We start from the raw sequence: 23,026 nt of genomic DNA on the forward strand, positions 1-23,026 counted from the left end.
AGTTTGATCCTGATCAGCTCAAGGTTGACTCAGCTGTCCATCCTTCTGAGGTTGATAAAATGAGGACCCAGATTGTTGGGGGCAATAGGTTGACTCCATAAACCACTTAGAGGGTGCTGTAAAGCACTATGAAGTGGTATATATGTCTAAGTTATATTGCTATTGCTATCTTTATACGTATAGACACATCACAATACTTGAATATCTTTTCCAAGGCCTTCGTGGATATTCTTCACTGCTTCTTCCTTTATGGTTGGTGGTTGATCCTAAAAGGCAGAAGTCATCCTCCACTTTAATGCCTTCATTGTCAATTCTAAGGCTGGCTGTTTGACTTGTTGCCATTAGTTTGGTCGGCTTTAGTCCCATTGTTTTTTTCAGCGTACTCTTTGACATTTGGTGCAGGTAGTCCTATGACTACTATTGAGCCCACATTTTTTATTGCTAAGTGAGGCAATTGTTAAGTGAGTTTTGCCCCATTTTACCACCTTTTTGTGCCACAGTTATTAACTGAATCACTGCAGTAATTAAGTCAGTAACACAGCTGATAAGTGAATCTGGCTTCCACATAGACTTTGCTCATCAGAACGTCGCAAAAGGTGATCACATGACCCCCCAGGACACTGCAACTGTCATCCATATGGACCAGTTGCCAAGCATCCCAGTTTTGATCACGTGATCATGCAGATGTTGCAATGGTCATAAAGTATGAAAAACAGTCACAAGTCACTTTTTTCAGTGCTATTGTAACTGTAAACAGTCACTAAACGGAAGGTTGTAAATCGAGGGTTACCTGTATTAGAGCTTGGAGATCCTTTGCATATTTCTCTATATCAGAGTGACGATGATGATGATGATGATGATGATGATGATGATGATGATGATGATGATGATGATGATAATAATAATAATAATAATAATAATAATAATAAGCAGAAGCAGAAGAAGAAGCAGAAGAAGAAGCAGAAGAAGAAGCAGAAGCAGAAGCAGAAGAAGAAGAAGAAGAAGAAGAAGAAGAAGAAGAAGAAGAAGAAGAAGAAGAAGAAGAAGAAGAAGAAGAAGAAGAAGAAGAAGAAGAAGAAGAAGAAGAAGAAGAAGAAGAAGAAGAAGTTGGAAGGGTGGAACCTCCAGTAGATCAGGTTGGGGAACGAGTCCGACCTTGGGATATGGTAAAGTCTTTTTACCGAGAAGTCAGAGAAGAATTTTTGGAGGTCACAACCTCGTAAGTATTGAAGACCTCCGTCCGACAAGGTGATTGACAGTCCTTTAAAGAAGAATTAAGATCCACCGAAGAGAGAAACCAATCAAAGGTAGGCAAGCTTCTTGTCCTGCCTTCAGGTGCTTTGGAGAATAGCTTGACTCCCTCTTCTTTGTGGCAGCCCCTGAGATATTGGAACACTGCTATCTTGTCACCCCCTCGTCCTTCTCTTCATTAAACTAGACATACCCAATTCCAGCAACCATTCCTTAGATGTTTTAGCCTCCAGTCCCCTAATCATCTTTGTTGCTCTTCTCTGTACTCTTTCTAGAGTCTCAGCATCTTTAGAGTAGAGTCATCAGTAACCATTTTGTACGTGCACCCATGAGATTTCCTAATAACTTCAAATAACCTTACTGGACTCCTCACCATTAAAGTTACCAGCCTCTCCTAGCAGAAAACCCACTTTCCTACTGCATTTTGCCGACTGCTATTCTGAGGAAAAATGCACTGCTTGGTTCATTTTCCTGTTTATACAGTCCAGGGTCATTTCAAATAATGAAATAGACTGCGGTGGATAATTCTACCTATGTCTCCTCAAGTTATTAATGATGCACAGCTGTTTTTAAGCAGGGAGCAACTTGACTTCCTTTCTTTAATCAGCATCTTTTAAATGGAAGAGGCCAATAACATCTTTTGTCCGTTTTTTACGTCTTAGAGTCACATTGCATCCTTTCACTGAGAGTCAGACCTATTAATCATGCAGATACTAGCCAGCTTCAGAGAGCTCCCCCTTTTTTTTCTTTAAAAAAAAAGAAATAGAGATATTAAGGTGGGGAGAAAATGCTTTTGTGGCAGATAATGAGAACTGCAGACGAGGAAGTCTTGTGTCAGTGTGATTAATTCTAGGTTTCAATAAAATATTCATGAGAGGAAATGAGAATTATTGCCAAATCAAAGGGCTGTGAGCTTGTGGGTCCATGCCTCTGTGTGTGTGCATGCGTGCGTGTGTGTGCATACGTGTGTTGGAGAATCTGCCTTCAAAATAGGTTGGTCATTCATCCCTTGGTCCTCTTTGTATTTATTTCCAAAAAGGTATATATTTTTTTAAAAATAATAATAATAATAACGAACTATCAGGGGTCTTTGGTGCTCTCTGAGCTTGGTTGTTTTCTTGCAGATGTTTCTGCAAATGTCTGTTGATGTTATCTAGTTTGGGTAATGAAAGGTCTGCAAGAAAACAAACAAGCTCAGAGAGCACCAAGGGCCCCTCATTTCAGCTCTGAGCTAGAAATATTCTCCCTTATTGATAATGATATATGCCAGTGATGGCGAACCTTTTAGAGATCGAGTGCCCAAAAACCGCCCAGTTCCACCTGCCCGCAGGGCCACCCACTGCCTCCATAGCCCACTGCAGATCATCCAAGCGGCCCAGCAGCGCCATGGCTGCCACGCCCTCCACCTGCGTCATCTGTGCGCAACGGGGCATGAGGGCGGAGTCTTGTCCCTGCTGCCCAGCTGCCATGTCCTTGGCTGCGGTGCTGCGCGCAGGCTGCATCCGGGGGTGACTCTCCTTTGGGGGGGCTGCTGGTGAAGAGGGCTGAGGCGACAGCACGTGTGCCCAAAGAGAGGGCTCTGAGTGCCGCCTTTGGCACGCGTGCCATAGGTTCGCCACCACTGATATATGCCATCCCCATTCAAACATCTCAGAACAGCTTCCATCCTTCATTGAGAATTCTGCACAGCTTTTCTTTGCAATTTTAGTTCCACCACAACTCTGAGGTGGTGGAGATTGGACTAAAGCCATCTAAAGAGCTTTGTGGTGGGTCAGTCTCAGTTGGGATGGGAAGTCCATTGCTCAGGAGCTCCATGGGAGCTCCAAGGCGCCTGAAGGCAGGACAAGAAGCAATGGATGAAAACTAATCAAGGAGAGAAGCAACCTAGNGCAACCTAGAACTAAGGAGAAACTTCCTGACAGTTAGAACAATTAACCAGTGGAACAACCTGCCTCCAGAAGCGGTGAATGCTCCAACACTGGAAGTTTTTAAGAAGAGACTGGACAGCCATTTGTCTGAAATGGTATAGGGTTTCCTGCCTGAGCAGGGGGTTGGACTAGATGACCTCCAAGGTTCCTTCCAACTTTAGTATTATTATTATTATTATTATTATTATTATTATTATTATTATTATTATTATTATTATTATTATTATTATTATTATTATTATTATTATTATTATTATTATTATTATTATTATCAGTATCCATTTAGCATCTCTTAGCCAAGCCCTTGACAAGGAGAAGGCAGGACAAGAAGCAATGGATGGAAAGTAATCAAGGAGAGAAGCAACCTAGAACTAAGGAGGATTTTCCTGACAGCAAGAACAATTAATCAGTGGAACGGCTTGCCTCCAGAAGTTATGGGTGTCTCCAACACTGGAGGTTTTTAAGAAGAGATTGGACAGTTATTTGTCTGGAATGGTACAGGTTTTCCTGTCTCAGTGGGGGATTGGACTAGAAAACCTCCAAGGTCCCTTCCAACTCTGTTATTCCGAGGAGCCAAAATATTCACAAATTTGACAGAGATGTTTCTTAAGTCTTCAGCATAAGCATCTCATTTGCCTCCTGTAGCCCACTAACCTTAGATCTTCATTAGTGGCCTTAACAATGGCATCTTCAAGGAAAGGTGTCAAAAATGGCAAGGGGAACAGTAGCAACTGAAGGCCCGCCCCCTTTTAAGGTGCACTGCATGTAAATTGATGTTAGTGTGATTGCACCATTACAGCCACCATTTTTATTTTATTTTATTTTTTGACTCCCTCATTCCTTGAGCTTAGTTTTTCAGTGACTTTGCCTGTTGTGATTTATCACTCTTTATTATTTTATTATTGCATTTTAAGCTTCTTATTGTAGGAAGTGGAACTAACCACGCCTTTCCTACTGGATTGGGACGGTCCATAAATCTAGGTAGAAGTCTGGAATGGAGATGGGCAATAGATAAATAAATAAATAGTACACCTCCCTGGCCTGTGTTGTAGTAGTAGTAGCAGTAGCAGTAGCAGTAGCAGTAGCAGTAGCATTAGTAGTAGTAGTAGTAGTAGTAGTAGTAGTAGTAGTAGTAATAATAATAATAATAATAATAATAATAATAATAATAATAATAATAATAATAATAATAATAATAAAGTTGGAAGGGACCTTGGAGGTCATCTAGTCCAACCCCCTGCTCAGGCAGGAAACCCTACACCATTTCAGACAAATGGCTGTCCAGTCTCTTCTTAAAAACTTCCAGTGTTGGAGCATTCACCGCTTCTGGCGGCAGGTTGTTCCACTGGCTAATTGTTCTGTCAGGAAGTTTCTCCTTAGTTCTAGGTTGCTTCTCTCCTTGATTAGTTTCCATCCGTTGCTTCTCGTCCTGCCTTCAGGCGCCTTGGAGAATAGCTTGACTCCCTCTTTTTTGTGGCAGCCCCTGAGACAGTGAAACACTGCTATCATGTCCCCCCTCGTCCTTCTCTCGTTAAACTAGACATACCCAATTCCAGCAACCGTTCTTCATATGTTTAGTTTTGTGTATCACAGTAAGCCTAAGCATGTTATATGAATTATACTTCCTGGATCTCTTTGTCACAGTTATCAATAACAGCCTATCTATTGGGGTCTATTGGGAAGACTTTAAACTGATGCTCTAGACCAGGGGTCCCCAACTCACAGTTTGTTTAGATCCGAGCTGCGGAAGTAATGAGCAACTGGGTGAGTGTGCGCACATGCGTGTGTAGCTGCATTTCTGAAAGTGGCATGTGCATGTGCGAAACCATCCCCTCTCGTCCACACTCAACATCACCACCTCCACCGGTCCGCTGAGCCGAAAAGGTTGGAGACCACTCCTCTTTAGATCATGTTTCTCAACTTTCACAATTCTAAGAGGTGTGGACTTCAATTCCCAGGATTCCCCAGCCAGCCGTAAAGTCCACACATCTTTAAATTGCTGAGGTTGAGAAACACTGCTCTAGATTTGTGCCTAAGATCCATCCTTAACTGCATCATTGGAAAAGCTATTCCTCATTTTTTGGGGGTCCAGTTTTTAAGGAAAGGAGGACATTGTACACTTCCAGGAGGTTGGAAATTCTTATGAATGGGCAGAAAAAAATGCTTATGAAGCAGCCACAGGTTTCTTTAATGGTCTATAATTCTTGCTTTTGGATTTCTAAACATAAGAGTTAAAATGTGTACTGTGAAATTAAAGTTGTGCTTGTTACATGTTAATTCAGCAGATTACTATTTCCTTTTCCTTTTCCTTTCCTTTCCTTTCCTTTCCTTTCCTTTCATTTCATTTCATTTCATTTCCTCTTCTTTCCTTTCCTTTCCTTTCCTTTCCTTTCCTTTCTTTTCCTTTCCTTCCTTCCTTCCTTCCTTCCTTCCTTCCTTCCTTCCTTCCTTCCTTCCTTCCTTCCTTCCTTCCTTCCTTCCTTCCTTCCTTCCTTCCTTCTTTCTTTCTTTCTTTCTTTCTTTCTTTCTTTCTTTCCCCTTCCCTTCCCTTCCTTCCTTTTTTCTTCCCTTCTCTTCCTTTCCTTTCCCTCTCCTCCCCCTCTCCTCCCCTCCTCTCCTCTCCCCTCCCCTCCCCTCCTCTCCTCTCCTCTCCCCTTTCCTTTTTTCATTCAATTACCAATAGTTGAGCCTCATCTTCAGGCCAATTCCTAATCTTCATTATGAGAGGCTGAGAAAAGGTGTGTACACATATATACACACACTACAATATTGGATGCTGGCTTCCAGTGGCTATAAATGCCTCTGTCCTAGTCTCCTTCAAGGTTGCAGAGTTTTGGATCCGGAAAGCTGAACATGGCTCAGCATGGCATCCAACCAAGGACTGGATTAACCTGAGCCGCCTCTTGGAGCCTATGAAGTTGCCAGCCAATTTGCACAGCTGATCGGTTGTGCTGGCTTGAAATGTAAAATGAGATCTTTGGATGGGGACAAACTAATCCCTGGCTCTCTTGGACTTGCTCACTGATGGATGGGAGCAATGAGATCAAGTCAGAGACAACAGAGGAACAATTTAGGCAGTCTATTTGTCATTCCAGTCCTCATGAAATGAGGATACTTTGCATTTTGTGATGTTTATGGGGTCGCTGTTTGCTGGCACTGAATTATAGTGTGCCACATCAAATTTTGGCTGTTTGCTTTACAAATTTGTATGGTTTCCCCCATTGACTTTACTTGTCCAAAGCCAGCTGGGAAGGTTACAAATGGCGATCACAAGACCCCAGGACACTGCAATGGTCATAAATACATGCCAGTTGCCAAATGCCCAAATTTTAATCACATGACCATGGGGATGCTGCAATGGTTGTGAGTGTGGAAAAACAGTCATAAGTCACTTTTCACAAGGCCATTGTGACTTCAAATGTTCACTAAATGAGTGGTTGTAGGTCAAGGACTACTTTTTAATTGTTCTTTTGAATCAGACTTGACTCTTGTTGAATACGTGGAGTACCTGCTATTTTCTTGGCAACATTTTTGGAAGTGGTTTTCCCTTGCTTTGTTTCAAGGGCTGAGAGAGAGTGACTGGCCCAAAATCACCGAGACAGCTTTCATGCGTAAGGAGGAACTAGAACTCACAGTCTCCTGGTGATTGGCCCAAAGTCACCCAGCCAGCTTTCATGCCTAAGGTGGGACTAGAACTCATAGTCTCCTGGTGATTGGTCCCAAAATCACCCACCTGGTTTAATGCCTAAGGCAGGACTAGAACTCACGATCTCCTGGTGATTGGCCCAAAGTCACACAGCCAGCTTTCATGCCTAAGGCGGGACTAGAACTCATAGTCTATTGATGATTGGCCCAAAGTCACCTAGCCAGTTTTCATGGCTAAGGCGGGACTAGAACTCAAAGCCTCCTGGTGATTGGCCCAAAGTCACCCAGCCAGTTTTCATGGCTAAAGCGGGACTAGAACTCACAGTCTCCTGGTGATTGGCTCAAAGTCACCCATCTGGTTTAATGCCTAAAGCAGGGCTACAACTCACAGTCTCCCAGTTTCTAGCCTGGTGCTGTAACCACTACATTAATCTGATTCTCACCCACATGCAGACATACAGATTACATACATTATAAGTGGTTTATCCTACATAAGGCAATCCGTCTACATAAAAACACAACATAGGCATGTTCATTAAAAAATATTTTATCTTTCCACCCATTCTCCCACTTTCAGGAATTTCTTGATCACACTTCCAGTTTTCAATCAGCCTCTTCATCAATAACTTTATTTTTCACAGTGACCAGAATATCACCACCCCTTCGGTGTAATTATTTGGATGCCACAATATTTTTGGGAAACTACAGATATGCATTTTGATTATATTCACTTCGATAAATTTTACTTTTGCTTTTTTTAAAAAAAATAAATAAATCCCCTTGGAAATTGCCCTCTCCTGGGGCAGCTTCATCCTCTTCCTCTGATTCTCAGTGAATGACTTCTGAACAATGTTCTCTGTGTATTGCCATTTTGCTACTTCCAATTTTATAATACGGCACCATATTCGTGTTCTCCCAAGTTTTTGTTGACAATCTAAAATTAACAATGCTATTTAGGGGTATTTCAAGAGATTCTCTCTTTTCTCTCTTAGGAAAAAAAAAAAAGCAAAGACTTCATTCCGCTTAGCAACAAACCCATCCCAATTGCCCACTTCATTACTGTAGCATTCTAATTAAGACCATTATCCTTACAGATAAGGGAAAAAAAACCTATTGCTAGGTTTCTTTGGTGGCAAAGCTCATGAAAAATGATATTTTCCTAAACTAGCAGCTGCATAAACAGCCGCTAACTTCATCAGCAAGTCAAGTTTCACACTGTTCTCCTTATTAAATTCATGTTGGCAGAGTCAAGAGTTTTTTCATTACTGCCTTGCAAACAAACAAGAAAAAGCTGAGAAGGAACACTGGGATAAGAGACAGAAGATGACTTCCTGCCCCATAAAACAGCTACAAATGAAAGCTATTAAATTTACTGATAAGTCATTTTTCTTCCCTACAGAAAGGTCAATCACTTCTCCAGCCATGCCAGCCTTTATAAAGCAAGTGACATTCAGAAATCCATTCCTCCGAGGAATTGAAATATATATGGGTATGTTTATGTCACATAGTGTGTGCGGATGTGTGTGTGTGTACTGTAGATACCCCTTAGCTTTCTTCTTCTCCTCCCACCCATATATTTTTAGCATGGACTGTTTAGCAATCCATTGTTTGGATTGTATCCAACAAATGTGCATTTTTGTTTGCTGTTCCATCACCTACAATATTAACTAAACTTGACCAGTCTGGGTAGACTACTTATTACTCTTTGGTTCTAGCTGTACAAACATTTTTTTCTCTTGATTCACTATTTTGGCAAACTCAGGCAGCTGATTCCTTCCAAATTGTCTCCCAAATTATAGTAAAACCCCCTCTTCTTTGGTGCCACAAAGAAAAGGGGGACAACCTAGTCTCCAAACCACCCCTTGAAGGCAGGATAAGAAGCAACGGATGGAAACTAATCAAGGAGAGAAGCAACCTAGAACTAAGGAAAATTATTTTGATAAGTAGAACAATTATCCAGTGCATCAGCTTGCCTTCAGAAGTTGACCATATGATAGAAATTATTTTAACTGTTATTTAATTTCAATTAAATAAAGCATAAATAAAATTGATTGGGTTTTGTTTATCATGGTTTCATCCATTATGTTTTGGAACCCAACTCCGGATATCCTGCCAAAAGCTAAGGGTGGTCCTCAGCCTGAAAAAGAAATTGGACACCTTGGTCTACTACATCATGCCTCAATGGTCCTCAATGAATACTCTCCATGTGATGAAGCAGAAACAGGTTCTCCTGGCAGGGCATCATATGTACACAACCATGGATAATTAACCCTGAGTTATGGCCCCTGGCAACTAACAGTGGCAACTGAACAAGTCCACAGCTTTGGAAAATACAGACTTTAGCCAAGTAGCAAACTTTATAATTGGCAAGCTCAGGGATGTTAGATTTGAACAGTTGGTCTGAGCAACAAGTAATCAAGGCTTTTTTTTGTCATAGAACACCCAGAACGGAGTTCCGGCACCTTTTTTGGATGGAACCTTGTAGGGTAGGCAAGGCAGGTTGTATGACGTGTGTGAGTTCCGGCACCTTTTTTTTTTTTTTTTTTTTTTTACAAAAAAAGCACTGGGTAAGATAAAGGCTTAGCTGAAGGAGTGGTAGGATCTAACAGCTTGAATATGTGACACACAATCTTTCTTCTGAGGAAAATGAGCGGTTGACATTTGTTGAGAGTTAAACGTATGTAAGTGAGATTGAAATGAAATGAGGTGGTGTGGAGAACATCCCTTCAGCTTCCTCTACTCCAGTGTTTCTCAACCTTGACAATTTTAAGGCATGTGGACTTCAACTCCCAGAATTCCACAGCCAGCAATGCTGGCTGTGGAATTCTGGGAGTTGAAGTCCACATGCCTTAAAGTTGTCAAGGTTGAGAAACACTGCTCTACTCCATCCTTACCACTTGTTCTCTGTTTCTGAATTGCCCTCCACACTAGATAGCCAGCAACTCCATGGTCACCAGGAGTGTTTTCAGCAATTTGGCCCAACCCATTTTCCTTCTACAGGGAAAGGAAATATTTATGCTTCTGCAAATATAGAGTTGCCTTCATGCTTGTTCATACTTCCCTCCTGTCAGTAGATTGAGGGCATATAAATTTAAGTTCTTAAGCCAGTTTTGGAAGAATCCCATTGTTCAATTTGTAAATGTCTTTAATCAGTTTATTTCACTTATCCACTGAACGCAGGACAGCTCTGCTCCAGTGGATGAAAGTAATCAAACTTAGAACTTGCCACACCCATTTTTCTCTTCTCCTTCTCTTACTATTCCTTCTCCAGCATTTCCCGCCTGAAATACGGCCTTCCTTGATCTGATGGTAGAACTGATCCTGTAGATACATTATTGCTTCTCTACAAAGCCTTTCATAGGGCTTTCCTCTCTCTTCATTGGCTATGATTCCTTTCTAAATATATCCCCCTATATGCATTCGATTTCACGTTTTGATTTTACAGATAAAAAGAGATTCAAGTTGGTAACTGGATGGGAAGTCCTCAGTTCTCATCGTTTAAAAGTCAGTTTGGTCTAGTTCAGGGGTAGGCAACCTTGGCTCTTTTATGACTCGTGGACTTCAACTCCCAGAATTCCTGAGCCAGCGTGGCTCAGCTTGGAAACCTCTCCCTTTCCCCTCAGCATGGCTGGCTCAGGAATTCTGGGAGTTGAAGTCCACAAGTCATAAAAGAGCCAAGGTTGCCTACCTCTGGCCTAGGCCTAGGCCGCTTTATGACTCGTGGACTTCAATTCCCAGAATTCCTGAGCCAGCATGGCTCAGCTTGGAAATTCTCCCTTTCCCCTCAGCATGGCTGGCTCAGGAATTCTGGGAGTTGAGGTCCAGGAGTCATAAAAGAGCCAAGGTTGCCTACCCCTGGTCTAGTGGGTAAGGCACTAGGCTTTAGAGCAGGAGACTGCCCAACTCACCTCACATTGTTGTTTTTCTGGGGAAAATAAGAGGAAGGCAGTGATTGGCTATGTATGTTTCTTTGAGTTATTTGAAAAATAGTAAACAAACACAGAAACAAACAAACAAACAAAAATAAGCAAGCAAGCAAGAAAAATGTTATTACTCCACTTTCTATCCTTATGGGCCTCTATACCAATCTTCAGGAAATGCAGAAACCACCTCATTTAAATATCTATTCCCTGTATTTCCATCTATAAAAGTATGGGTATTTATTTTTTATGTATAAAAAGGTTTTTCTAAATTAAAGGATGTAAGCTCCCAAAAGACCTCCATCAATATTTATTTATCACTTGAATTATTTTATGTAACCGATGCTATAATAACAGCAGCTTTTGGCAAATATGTGTTAGTCAGGAATGCTCAGCTGAAATCTCTGAGTATTAAAGAACTCAGGGTAATCCAATGAAAATCCATTTTTAGATGTGGCACTTATCATTTTATTCACCAATTTGCACTTTTCTTTGAGGGCTGCTTGTGCAAGACCGCTCTTCTAGTTAGCACAACAGCTGTTGACTATTGTCCATTTTATGAATTTTAGCACTTACTCTGCTACCTATATTATTATTAGTAGATTCAGTAATCCAGATTTCAGCTGCTGATCCATTTTCATGGCAATTTCCATTTCCACACTTACCTGGCAAGGTACCAAGATGTTGAGACTCTAGAAAGAGTACAGAGAAGGGCAACAAAGATGATTAGGGGACTGGAGGCTAAAACATATAAAGAACGGTTGCTGGAATTGGGTATATCTAGTTTAATGAAGAGAAGGACGAGGGGGGACATGATAGCAGTGTTCCAATATCTCAGTGCTTGTCACAAAGAAGAGGGGGGTCAACCTATTTCCCAAAGCACCTGAAGGCAGGACAAGAAGCAACGAATGGAAACTAATCAAGGAGAGAAGCAACCTGGAACTAAGGAGAAACTTCCTGACAGTTAGAACAATTAACCAGTGGAACAACCTGCCTCCAGGAGCTGTGAATGCTCCAACACTGGAAGTTTTTAAGAAGAGACTGGACAGCCATTTGTCTGAAATGGTATAGGGTTTCCTCCCTGAGCAGGGGGTTGGACTAGATGACCTCCAAGGTCCCTTCCAACTTTACTATTATTATTATTATTATTATTATTATTATTATTATTATTATTATTATTATTATTATTATTATCTTGATCGTGAAGGGGTTTTTTCCAGGTTGAGGCTCATCCATTGCACTCTGAGAGTGTTGATTCCTGTGATTTCTCCAAATGTAGGCAATTCAACTGCATAAATTGTGGTGGATTTTAGTATTTTGATTGTTATATACATACACATACACACACATACACACATATACACACACATACACACACATACACACACATACACAAATAGATATATACCACAAACTATGCAGACAAAATTGGCCAATGTGTTTACTAGCAGTGAGATCTATCAGTCAATCTCTCTCCCTCTCTCTCTGTAGGTAGGTAGATAGATAGGTAGACAGACAGACAGACAGACAGACAGACAGACAGACAGACGGATAGATCTCACTGGTAGTAAACACAGGAAGTTGGTACTTAGAAAACACAGGGCTCTAGTTTGGCCATCTGGCCAATTTTGTCTTGGTCACATTAGAATAGAATAGAATAGAATAGAATAGAATAGAATAGAATAGAATAGAATAGAATAGAATAGAATAGAATAGAGCTGGAAGGGACCTTGGAGGTCTTCTAGTCCAGCCCCCTGCTCAAGCAGGAGGATGTATACCATCTCAGACCGGTGATTGTCCAGTCTCTTTTTAAAAACTTCCAGCGATGGAGCGCCCACGATTTCTGGGGGCAAGCTGTTCCACTGGTTGATTGTCCTCACTGTCAGGAACTTTCTTCTTAATTCCAGGTTGCTTCTCTCTTTGATCAGCTTCCAACCATTGTTTATGGTTCTTCCTCTGGTGCTCTGGTGAACAACCTGCCCCCCCTCTTCTTTGTGGCAGCCCCTCAGATACTGGAACACTGCTATCATGTCTCCCCTATTTCTTCTTTTCTTTAGACTGGCCAAACCCAAGTCCTGCAGCCGTTCTTCGTACGTTTTAGTCTTCAGGCCTTGGATCATCTTAGTTGCTCTTCTCTGAGTCTGGCCAACTGATTGCCAGTGAACAAAGGAAGGAGGCAGACTAAGGCAGCTGTGAGCCAGATGTGGCCAGTGATTATAATAGAACTTGGTGGACCAGAGTTGGTCAATCACTCTTTTTAGCCCAACTGCCCATTGAAATAAAAACATTTCAAGAGAAGTCATGTTTTTCTGGAATTTGCCAGGCTTCACTTCTCATCACTTCCAACCATTATCTAGGGTCGATAAAAATTGGAATCTAGCAACAATAGGAACCTGGATACATAGATATTCCTCTCCTTGCCTATGTAAAGCTAAGCATTTAACATTTTCAATAAATCTGGGTGTGGCTTTAGAAAATGAAGTAGTATCTCAATATGTATCCAGAGATAGTTCTAGCTAATTTAAAAAGACCAAATCTATTTGCACTGGTATCCATTGCGCATAAAAGAAGCCACATATGCATTTCCCTTTGTGGATCAAGGTAACCACCTTTAGATATATTTTACAGGCATGAATAACTTCAAAAGTATGCTTAGAGCTGGCACATGCTCACAACAAATTTGCTCAAATTCTTTACCGTTGCACATAGAAAATCCAATATGTTCCCCTCTACTTCCCTGTTTTAGAATTGTTAGCCCACAATGGGTGGAGATGATTACATTACTCATATTTATTATTGATTTAAAAGGCAGAAATGTATTCTTCCAATGTTTTTTATGCTCTCCCCATATTACATTGTTCCTGCAAGTTTCTCTTCCCTTTTAATAGGTGTGTGCTTTCTTAACAGGTATTGATTGAAATGTATTCTGCTGTATTTCATGTAAAGATTTCCTGACAACCGAAAATAGGAATCTGGGGGCAGAAAGTACTTTGTGTAGAACTGGTGTTTTAGAGATGTCTTATCATCAAAATAATAACAAGGCTACGGGTATATGGCACTTTTATAATTCTGCAGTAGAGTCATCAAACGAAATAGCCAAGTGCTATTACCATTTTACAACAGTTGGCAAATAAAACAACTTTAAGGCTTTATTATGGTGTCTTCAGAAAACATTTCATTATATAGCTATTGCATATTACAGCTTTGTTCATGGTGTCTGCCGCTTGGAAGAAACATATGGAATTGCTGAGTGGTTGTTCTTTCCCAGTGACATACAACCTAATCCTATGGAAGTGTACTTAGAAGTGAACTCAAATAGTCTTGCAAGTAAGCTTGTATAGGATATGATTTAAGTGTCAATGAAGAACAGAGGGGGAGAAGGGAGGGTTCCACGATTCCATGCAATCAGGTGGAAATTTGCACACATCATTTACAGATACGTTTGTGCATTGTCAGGCAGAAAAAACCAAGAATGACGTGTGGCGTTCCATCTGAGTCAATTCTTTGTTGTTTGCCTACAGACAGAATCTTGCCAGACTAAAGCAATTCTCTACATCAGTGGTTCTCTTCACCAAGGGGCCCCCTTTAAATACTTTTTGGTTGCCATGGACCCCCAAGACTTAACTCAAGATTTAATTCATAACATTTCTTCAAGCCTTCATGGACCCCCTGTGGACAGATTTGCAGATGGTGGGCCATAGGTTGACAGCCGCTGCTCTACATAACTGTAGATATACTCTGTGAATTGCTAGGGAGGATCTGACATTGCTCACTTCCTACCCACCAGACATTCCAAGCTCCGCTGTCACTTTGCTCTCTCGGTTGTTCCAAAGGTGCTTTTTTTTCAGGAGGCAATTGGGCTTTTTTGTTTTTCTTTGAAGATGTTCACGAAGAGTAGGTTCTTCGAAGAAGTCGAAACCGACCTACCACCCCTTCTTCGACTTCTTCGAAGAACCTACTCTTCGCTTTGCAGAAGTTTCTTTTTGTTCTTTCAAATCAACGGAGGACTTTTTTTCGTGGAAACCCTGTTGATACTGGACCTACTGACTCTTGGAGGTATCTGTAAACGAGAGAGAACCTTTACGCCCCTCCTTCCTCTTAGTCCACACTACATTCTAACACGTGCATGGGTCATAGGACCTTGCCTTCAGGAATTGTATCGTGAGTTCTTCTCATTGAGTATTTTCTATGCCAGCCTCCCTCAATCTGGTGCTTCTATGGGTGGGTATTACAAGTTGCACTTAACGATGAAAATATAATAGAAAATATAAAAAAGATGTTGAGACTCTAGAAAGAGTACAGAAAAGAGCAACAAAGATGATTAGGGGACTGGAGGCTAAAACATATCAGGAACGGTTGCTGGAATTGGGTATGTCTAATTTAATGAAGAGAAGGACGAGGGGGGACATGATAGCAATCTTCCAATATCTCAGGGGCTGCCCCAAAGAAGAGGGAGTCAAGCTATTCTCCAAAGCGCCTGAAGGCAGGACAAGAAGCAACGGATGGAAACTAATCAAGGAGAGAAGCAACCTAGAACTAACGAGAAACTTCCTGACAGTTAGAACAATTAACCAATGGAACAACCTGCCTCTAGAAGAGGTGAATGCTCCAACACTGGAAGTTTTTAAGAAGAGACTGGACAGCCATTTGTCTGAAATGGTATAGGGTTTCCTGCCTGAGCAGGGGGTTGGAATAGATGACCTCCAAGGTCCCTTCCAACTTTATCATCATCATCATCATCATCATCATCATCATCATCATCATCATCATTATATTATTATTATTATTATTATTATTATTATTATTATTATTATTTTTATTATTATTATTATTATCTTACAGATATGGCACTTCCAACTTTAGATTAGACTTCATCAGTGATGGTAAAAATCTGGTTTGCCAGCATCCTTTTGTGAGCCACAAGAAACCTCCATCACCCAGAGGTACTTATTTATTTATTACACTTTTACCCTCCTTTATTACTTTATCATGTGATTTATGATGCATTTTCTGGAAACTGGAACAACACATTGTAGAGAACAATGAGTTTGCTTAATGACTAAATGCATTCATTTCATGACCGTAGCAAAAAAAAAAAAAAAAGGTCTTAAAATCAAGTCCCATCATATGATGACCCACTTTATGACCATCATGACTGATAACCATAATTGCCTCGCTCAATTGCCTTGAAAACTCACTCTGGAACACAGCCACTATTTTCCTGAAATTGTATTTTGCAGGGGAGAATAGCATGACCAACAAGCTGTTGTTCCACAGACATCTGACTGATCTGCCCTGGAAACCTGTAAGTTAAGTCAGTCATCAATTAACCAGAGAAAAAAAAAGATTGTATCTCTCATTACATTAAAGAAAACAAAACAGAGCAAAGCACCAGCATTTGTTTTAAACATTTTAAATTCACAGCTAGCTATTAAGTCTTTAATAGTATCTTAAAACATTTAATAGCTATGCGGAATCTTCAACATTTAGATATACCAGCACTTAACAGTTAATGGGGAAATTGTGCAGATTAGTCCGGTTTGCACACAGCCAACAGAAACATCTAGATTTGACTCACCCAAGTGTTAAATGCTGGAATGTGGTCCGACAGGTCCAAAGAGTAAGGGGAGAACACAAAGAAGTAGAAGAGGGAGGCAATATGTGCCACAATTTTTAATCCAGTGGCTCTCGAAGGACAGCAAATAGTATAGGGGCATTTTAGATTTTGGACATTTGCACGTAGCCAACATTCTTCTCCAAATGTTCTTCAGATTTTGAGAATCACTCTTACAAGGGCTCACTTCATTTAAGAAGAAACTAGACAGTAACTTATCTGAAATAGTATAGGTCCTCCTGCTTGAGCAGGGGGCTGGACTAGAAGACCTCCAAGGTCCCTTCCACTTCTATTCTATTCTATTCTATTCTATTCTATTCTATTCTATTCTATTTTATTCTATTCTATTCTATTCTATTCTATTCTATTCTATTCTATTCTGTTCTGTTCTGTTCTGTTCTGTTCCGTTCCATCCTGTTCTGTTCTGTTCTGTTCTGTCCCGTCCCGTCCCGTCCCGTCCCATTCTATTCTATTCTAAATCGTGGGCACTCTATCACTGGAGATTTTTAAAAAGAGACTAGACAATCACCTGTCTGAGATGGTATAGGTTCTCCTGCTTGAGCAGGGGGCTGGACTAGAAGACCTCCAAGGTCCCTTCCAACTCTCTATTCTATTCTATTCTATTCTATTACATTTACCAGGAATTGTAGATGAGTCAATCAGTTCACCCCCCCATCTAGTCAATGGGGGTGAATACAAACCTTTATTCCTTTTATGTTGGACAGATAGTCCTCAATTTACAACCATTTGTTTAGCGACTGTTTAAAGTTACAATGGCACTGAAAAAAGTGACTTAAGACCATTTTCTGTGCTTACGACCATCATAACATCTCCATGGTCAGGTGATCAGAATTCAGATGCTTGGCAACTGGCATGTATTTATGACCGTTGCAGTGTCTCAGGGTCATGCGATCCTCTTTTACGACCTTCTGACAAGCAAAGTCAATGGGGAAGCCAGGTTCACTTAACAATCATGTTAATAACTGAACAACTGCAGTGATTCACTTAACAACTGTGGCCTAAAATGGGGCATCCCACTTAACAACTGTCTTGCTTAGCAATGGAAATTTGGGGCTCAATTGTGGTCGTAAGTCGAGGACTACCTGTATTTATCCCAAAGGAAGGCACGATAGATTTTAAGATGAATGGATCATCTTAAAATCTATAGTGCAATGTTTCTCAACCTGGGCCACTTGAAGATGTGTGGACTTCAACTCCCAGAATTCCCCAACCATCTTGCTTGTTGAGGAATTCTGGGATTTAAAGACCACACATCTTCAAGTGGCCCAGGTTGAGAAACACTGCACTTATCTAAAATTCTACTAGGTAAGGTTTCACCTTTCCAAGGTAAGGTAACCGTAGGAAGTCAGAGAAGAGACTATGGTATCGTGCTCTGGAAAGAGGTCCTAAAGCAGCATCTGGTGTGGCTAAGAAGGCCAATTCAAGAATGGCAGTCCCTTCCACATGGAGGGCAGATACAATCTGTCCCCTGTCCAACCCCCAGATTTCGCTGGTTCCGGGACTGCCTCTTTGCCTCAGCTTGCCACACAAGTGTCTCTTCGAATTGGAGAAGGCCATGCTGGGTCTTTAGCCTCCAGGCTGAACGGTCAGAGGTCAAGGATTCCCAGCTGTTAATGTCCATCCCCAAGGCCTTTAGGTCCCTCTTGCAGATATCCTTATATCGCAGCTCAGGTCTCCCTCCGGGGCGCTTTCCCTGCACTAGTTCTCCATACAGGAGATCTTTCGGAATTCGACCATCAGCCATTCTCACGACATGCCCAAGCCAGCATAGACGTCGCTGTTTCAATAGTGTATACATGCTAGATATTCCAGTGGAAGGGTAAACAGGAAATAAATTGCAAATACAAATCCAATGCAAATTCCTGGAGCAATTCCCATCTACCTTGCTTTTTCAGCTGGAATTGCCAGCTTTAGTAGAAAGAATCATTGAATTCCTCCCCCAGTAAGTGACATACTGTACTATATATTCATAAATGAAAAGACACAGGTATATATATTTGCAGTTGATGGAAGAACGAGGCCAGAATAAAAGATAAATAAAAATAAAAGATAAATTTGCATCCATTGAATAAATCCTTCAAAACGGTTGCTTCTAAAGTAAGGTACAGATTTAATGGACCTCCATCTGCATCTACAAAGCATTCATTTGATATATAGATCATTCTTACTCATACAAGGGTACCTATATGCTCATTCTTCCTCCAGCCAGCCAGCAAAAACATTAAAAAAGGAGCAAAAAACAAGACGGAATAGAAGTACCAATAGAAGAGAATATTTGTAGCTCGGGATTAAAATGAGGGGTCCTGGCTGCTCTCTGAGCTTGCTTGTTTTCTTGCAGACATTTCTTTACCCAACTAGGTAACATCATCAGTGTTGGAAGGGAGAGCTCTCTCTTTACATACCAGTGGCTTGCCCTGTCAGTGTTGGCGGACCATAATGACATACAACTGTAATTTTGGGCTCACTTACTGTTATAAGTAGAGGACTACCTAGAAAACAAGCACAAGGACTGCATTACAGCTACTTCAGCCTCCGAGCTGCATGCATGCAGAATATACTCTTTCAACAGTATATGTGATAGAGTCCACATTGCAATTCTCAGCCTCCCTGCCTGCAGCCAGCCTATTTTATAGCACACACAGTGTCTCAGTCGTCTCTTCTTCTAGGCAGCCGTATCAAGATTGGGAGCCAAGAATGGGCCAAGTGAGCCAGTTGGAGCTGTCCTAAGCTACGCATTTTCACAGCCCTCCAGGAAGGCACCAGAAACTCTGTTGCTACCTGCCTCTTGCCATTCTCCCTGACTTTTTCTGCAAGCCAATAAACTTCATCCAATATGGTGTAATCTCACTTGGCATCTGTGTAAAAAAGGATGGGAGGGAATTCTATCCTCTCCCATCTATTTCTGCCCATGCAGGCCCAGGGTGGTGAACGCTGGAATGGAAAAACTGGGGCTTTTCACAGACTGTCATCTTTGATCTCAGATGGGTTAGTTCTCTCCATCAGCAGTTTGCATGACACAGCTGGTCCAGGCAGTAAGTTTAGCCAGCAGAGAGAATTAAATCTAACTCTGCAGGCTCCCTTGCCTGGCTCAGTCAATGCCATTTTCCAGTTCAATCAGAATAGAGCTGGAAGGGACATTGGAGGTCTTCTATCTAGTCCAAACCCCTGCTCAAGCAGGAGACCCTATGAGTCCTGCTGCACAGTGGTTAGAATGCAGTCCTGCAGGCTATTTCTGCTGACATCTGGCTGCCAGTAGTTTGGCAGTTCAAGTCTCACTGGCTCATAGTTGACTCAACCTTCCATCCTTCTGAGGTCAGTAAAATGAGGACCCAGATTGTTGGAGGCAAGATGCTGACTCTTAAGCTGCTTAGAGAGGGCTGTAAAGTACTGTGAAGCAGTATATAAGTTTAAGTGCTATTGCTATACCATTTCAGATAGTTGACTGTCCAGTCTCTTCTTAAAAACCTCCAGTGATGGATGGAGCACCCACAACTTCTGAAGGCAAGCTGTTCCACTGGTTAATTGTTCTCACTGTTAGGAAGTTTCTCCTTAATTCTAGGATGCTTCTCTCCTTGATTAGTTTTAATCCATTGTTTCTTATCCTGCCTTCTGGTGCTTTGGAAAATAAGCTGACCCCCTCTTCTTTGTGGCAGCCCCTCAAATACTGGAATACTGCTATCATGTCCCCCCTAGCCTTTTTTTTTCTCTAGACCAGAGGTCCCCAACCTTTTGGGCACCAGGGACCAGTTCTGTGGAGAGAGGTTTTTCCATGGACCAGAGGGTGCGTGGTTTTGTGTGTTGTGTACTGGTCCACAGACTGGAGGTTGGGGACCCCTGCTCTAGACTGGCCATACCCAGTTTCTGCAACTGTTCTTCATATGTCTTAGTCTCCAAGCCTTTAATTATTCTAATTGCTCTTCTTTGTCCTTTTTCCAAAGTCTCAACATCTTTTTTATAATGTGGTGACCAAAACTTGATTCTACTATTCCAGGTGTGGTCTTACTAAGGTTTGCACAAAGTGCAATCTGCCTGCCATTTCCCTCTCCTCCCCCCCCCCTCTATGCCTCAGTCAAGTATTTGTGAACAAAGCCTCACAACCCACTGCAGCCCCAAGGTTTTGTTGACTCAAGCATTGAAGAATGGCTGATGGGCTGCAAACTATAGTGTACCCTAAAGTGTGTTTTTGACAGTTGACAAATATGTCCCTAAGATATCAGGGAGATGCTCTGTGTACACAACCCACCCCCTTTTCCTGATGGATTGGCAGTGACTTTGTAGCCACAGAAGAGAGATGTAAAATGTGTCAAGGAGGAAAATAGTGTGTAATTGTTTATATTCTCAAAGCTGTTCTGAATTATAGAGGTTTTAGCTGAAGTATCATGGTAATGGAACCATCAGAAAAATCAATACAAGCAGCCAGCCTTCCACATGCAACAAAGAACTATATATATTTTTTCCCCTCCAGAATTATTCTTATCAGCGGCCAGCCAGTTGTGATTGTAATATATTTGAGATTTGATAGCATTGCATGCAGGCTGCATGGATTATCTTCTCTTAGAGATGTTGTTTTTATTTTATTTTGTTTTTTAAAAATGCTGAGATTTGAGAGGGTTCTTGTGAGGGTCCAAGACGTTTAGTTGCTGTAGTAAATCACCTCTCCTGTCTGTCATTTGTCAATTAGTAGGGATTAAGCCTGACCCACCAGAGTGAGGAGGCAGAGTATGCTGTGGGTTCCACCAGTGGGCTTCCATTTGTGTATCTTCTACATGGGACCTGAAAGGAGCCTCCAACTGGGTGTCCCCAGGGAACAATGATGTCACTGACAAAGCTTTTCAGCTCAGAAGCTTCTCACCACTTCCAACATGAGTGTGATGTAATCTTCTACACTGCATCCATCCTCTTTGAAGACAAAAGGTGGTCTGATCATAATCTAATTTATTAGGGAGCTGATTCAGCCTAGACAGCTTTGATTTAGAAGAACAAATAATTTGACCAAGTCTAGAAAGAGTGCAGAGAAGAGCAACAAAGACGATTAGGGCAGGGGTCCTCAACCTTGGCAATTTTAAGACTTGTGGACTTCAATTCCCAGAATTCCTCAGCCAGCTTTGCTGGCTGTGGAATTCTGGGAGTTGAAGTCCACAAGTCTTAAAGTTGCCAAGGTTGGAGACCCCTGGATTAGGGGACTGGAGGCTAAAATATACGAAAAAAGGTTGCAGGGATTGGATCGTCTGGTTTAATGAAAAGAAGGATGAGGGATGACATGATGGCACCGTTCCAATATCTAAGAGGCTATCACAAAGAAGATTCTCCAAAGCAATTGAGGGCACAAGAAGAAGCAATAGATGGAAACTTATGAAGGAGAAAAACAATCTAGAACTAAGGAGAAAATTCCTGACATTGTGAACAATCAGTGGAATGGCTGTCTCCAGAAGTTGTGGGTGCTCCAACACTGGAGGTTTTTAAAAAGAGATTGGACAACCATTTGTCTGAAATGGTATAGGGCAGTGATGGCGAACCTTTTAGAGACCGAGTTCCCAAAAACCGCCCTGTCCCGCTGCTCCACCCCCGGCCTGCCCACCCCTGCCCACCCCACCTTGCAGGGCCACCTGCCGCCTTCACGGCCCACCACAGATCGCCCAGTGGCCCTGCAGCGCCATGACGGCCACACCTTCCACCCGCGCCCTGCAGCATCATCTGCACGTGACAGGGCACGAGGGCGGAGTCTTGTTCGTGCTGCCATGTGCTTGGCTGCGCTGCTCTGTACGGGCCATGCCTTGGGGGCAACTCTCCTCTGGGGGGGCTGCTCATGAGGAGGGGGCCACGGGGGGAGGTGGGGCTGGGACAACAGCGTGCGTGCCCACAAAGAGGGCTCCGAGTGCTGCCTCTGGCACGCATGTCATAGGTTCACCACCACTGGTATAGGGTCTCTTGCTTGAGCAGAGAATTGGACTAGAAGACCTCCAAGGTCCCTTCCAATTCTATTATTCTGTTATCCTGTTAAGTAGAAGACAGCTTTCTATATTGCCAACGAATGAAATCTAGTTTTGCTGTCTAGGTGAGATTGCAAATAAATGTATAATAAAGGATGCTGTGATACTGCAAATCACAACACTGGTCTCATTAATATAGTTTTTAAAGCTTCCAAGTCTTTGCCTCATTATGAATTGCTTACAGTGTTAATATTTAATGTTTTTAAAACTTGTATCCTGCCTTCATTATGTTTACAAATAACTGAATGCAAACTTTACCTGCTTAAAATCAGAAATTTAAAAAACAACAACAAGGCTTTTGAGCTCATATGTGCACTTTTTTTTTTCTTGGAAGCTCTTACCCATCCGAACATTTCCCCGTAACCATTTTAATTTAGAAAGCATCTTCAATTTTTTGGAAGGTTTCCACAGGTTATTTTTCAGCAGAAACATTTTATGGAACGCAGAGTGGAAAACGCAGATTTAGAAAGCTGTCAGTTTTCTTGAAAATCATCTCCTTTCACCTTTCTCCAGGGAAAAAAATAAATACCCCATACCTTCTGTAGAATCCATATTAAACATCTCCCATTGCTATTAAGTTAAATGCTCTCTTCAAGGCAGTGTGAAAATTGCAGGTAATTGGATTTGTTTGACCAATTTGTAAAGCCCCTCCGCCAG

General features: G+C 41.7%; 1 pseudogene; it reads left to right on the top strand.

Moving 5' to 3' along the window:
* The first annotated feature begins 11,931 nt into the window (after positions 1 to 11,931).
* On the top strand, positions 11,932 to 12,076 carry LOC114923918 (annotated as a pseudogene).
* Positions 12,077 to 23,026: the final 10,950 nt, after the last annotated feature.

The sequence above is a fragment of the Protobothrops mucrosquamatus genome, unplaced genomic scaffold (genome assembly GCF_001527695.2).
Source record: "Protobothrops mucrosquamatus isolate PMUCROS unplaced genomic scaffold, P.Mucros_1.0 scaffold_276, whole genome shotgun sequence".
NCBI lineage: Eukaryota > Metazoa > Chordata > Lepidosauria > Squamata > Viperidae > Protobothrops > Protobothrops mucrosquamatus.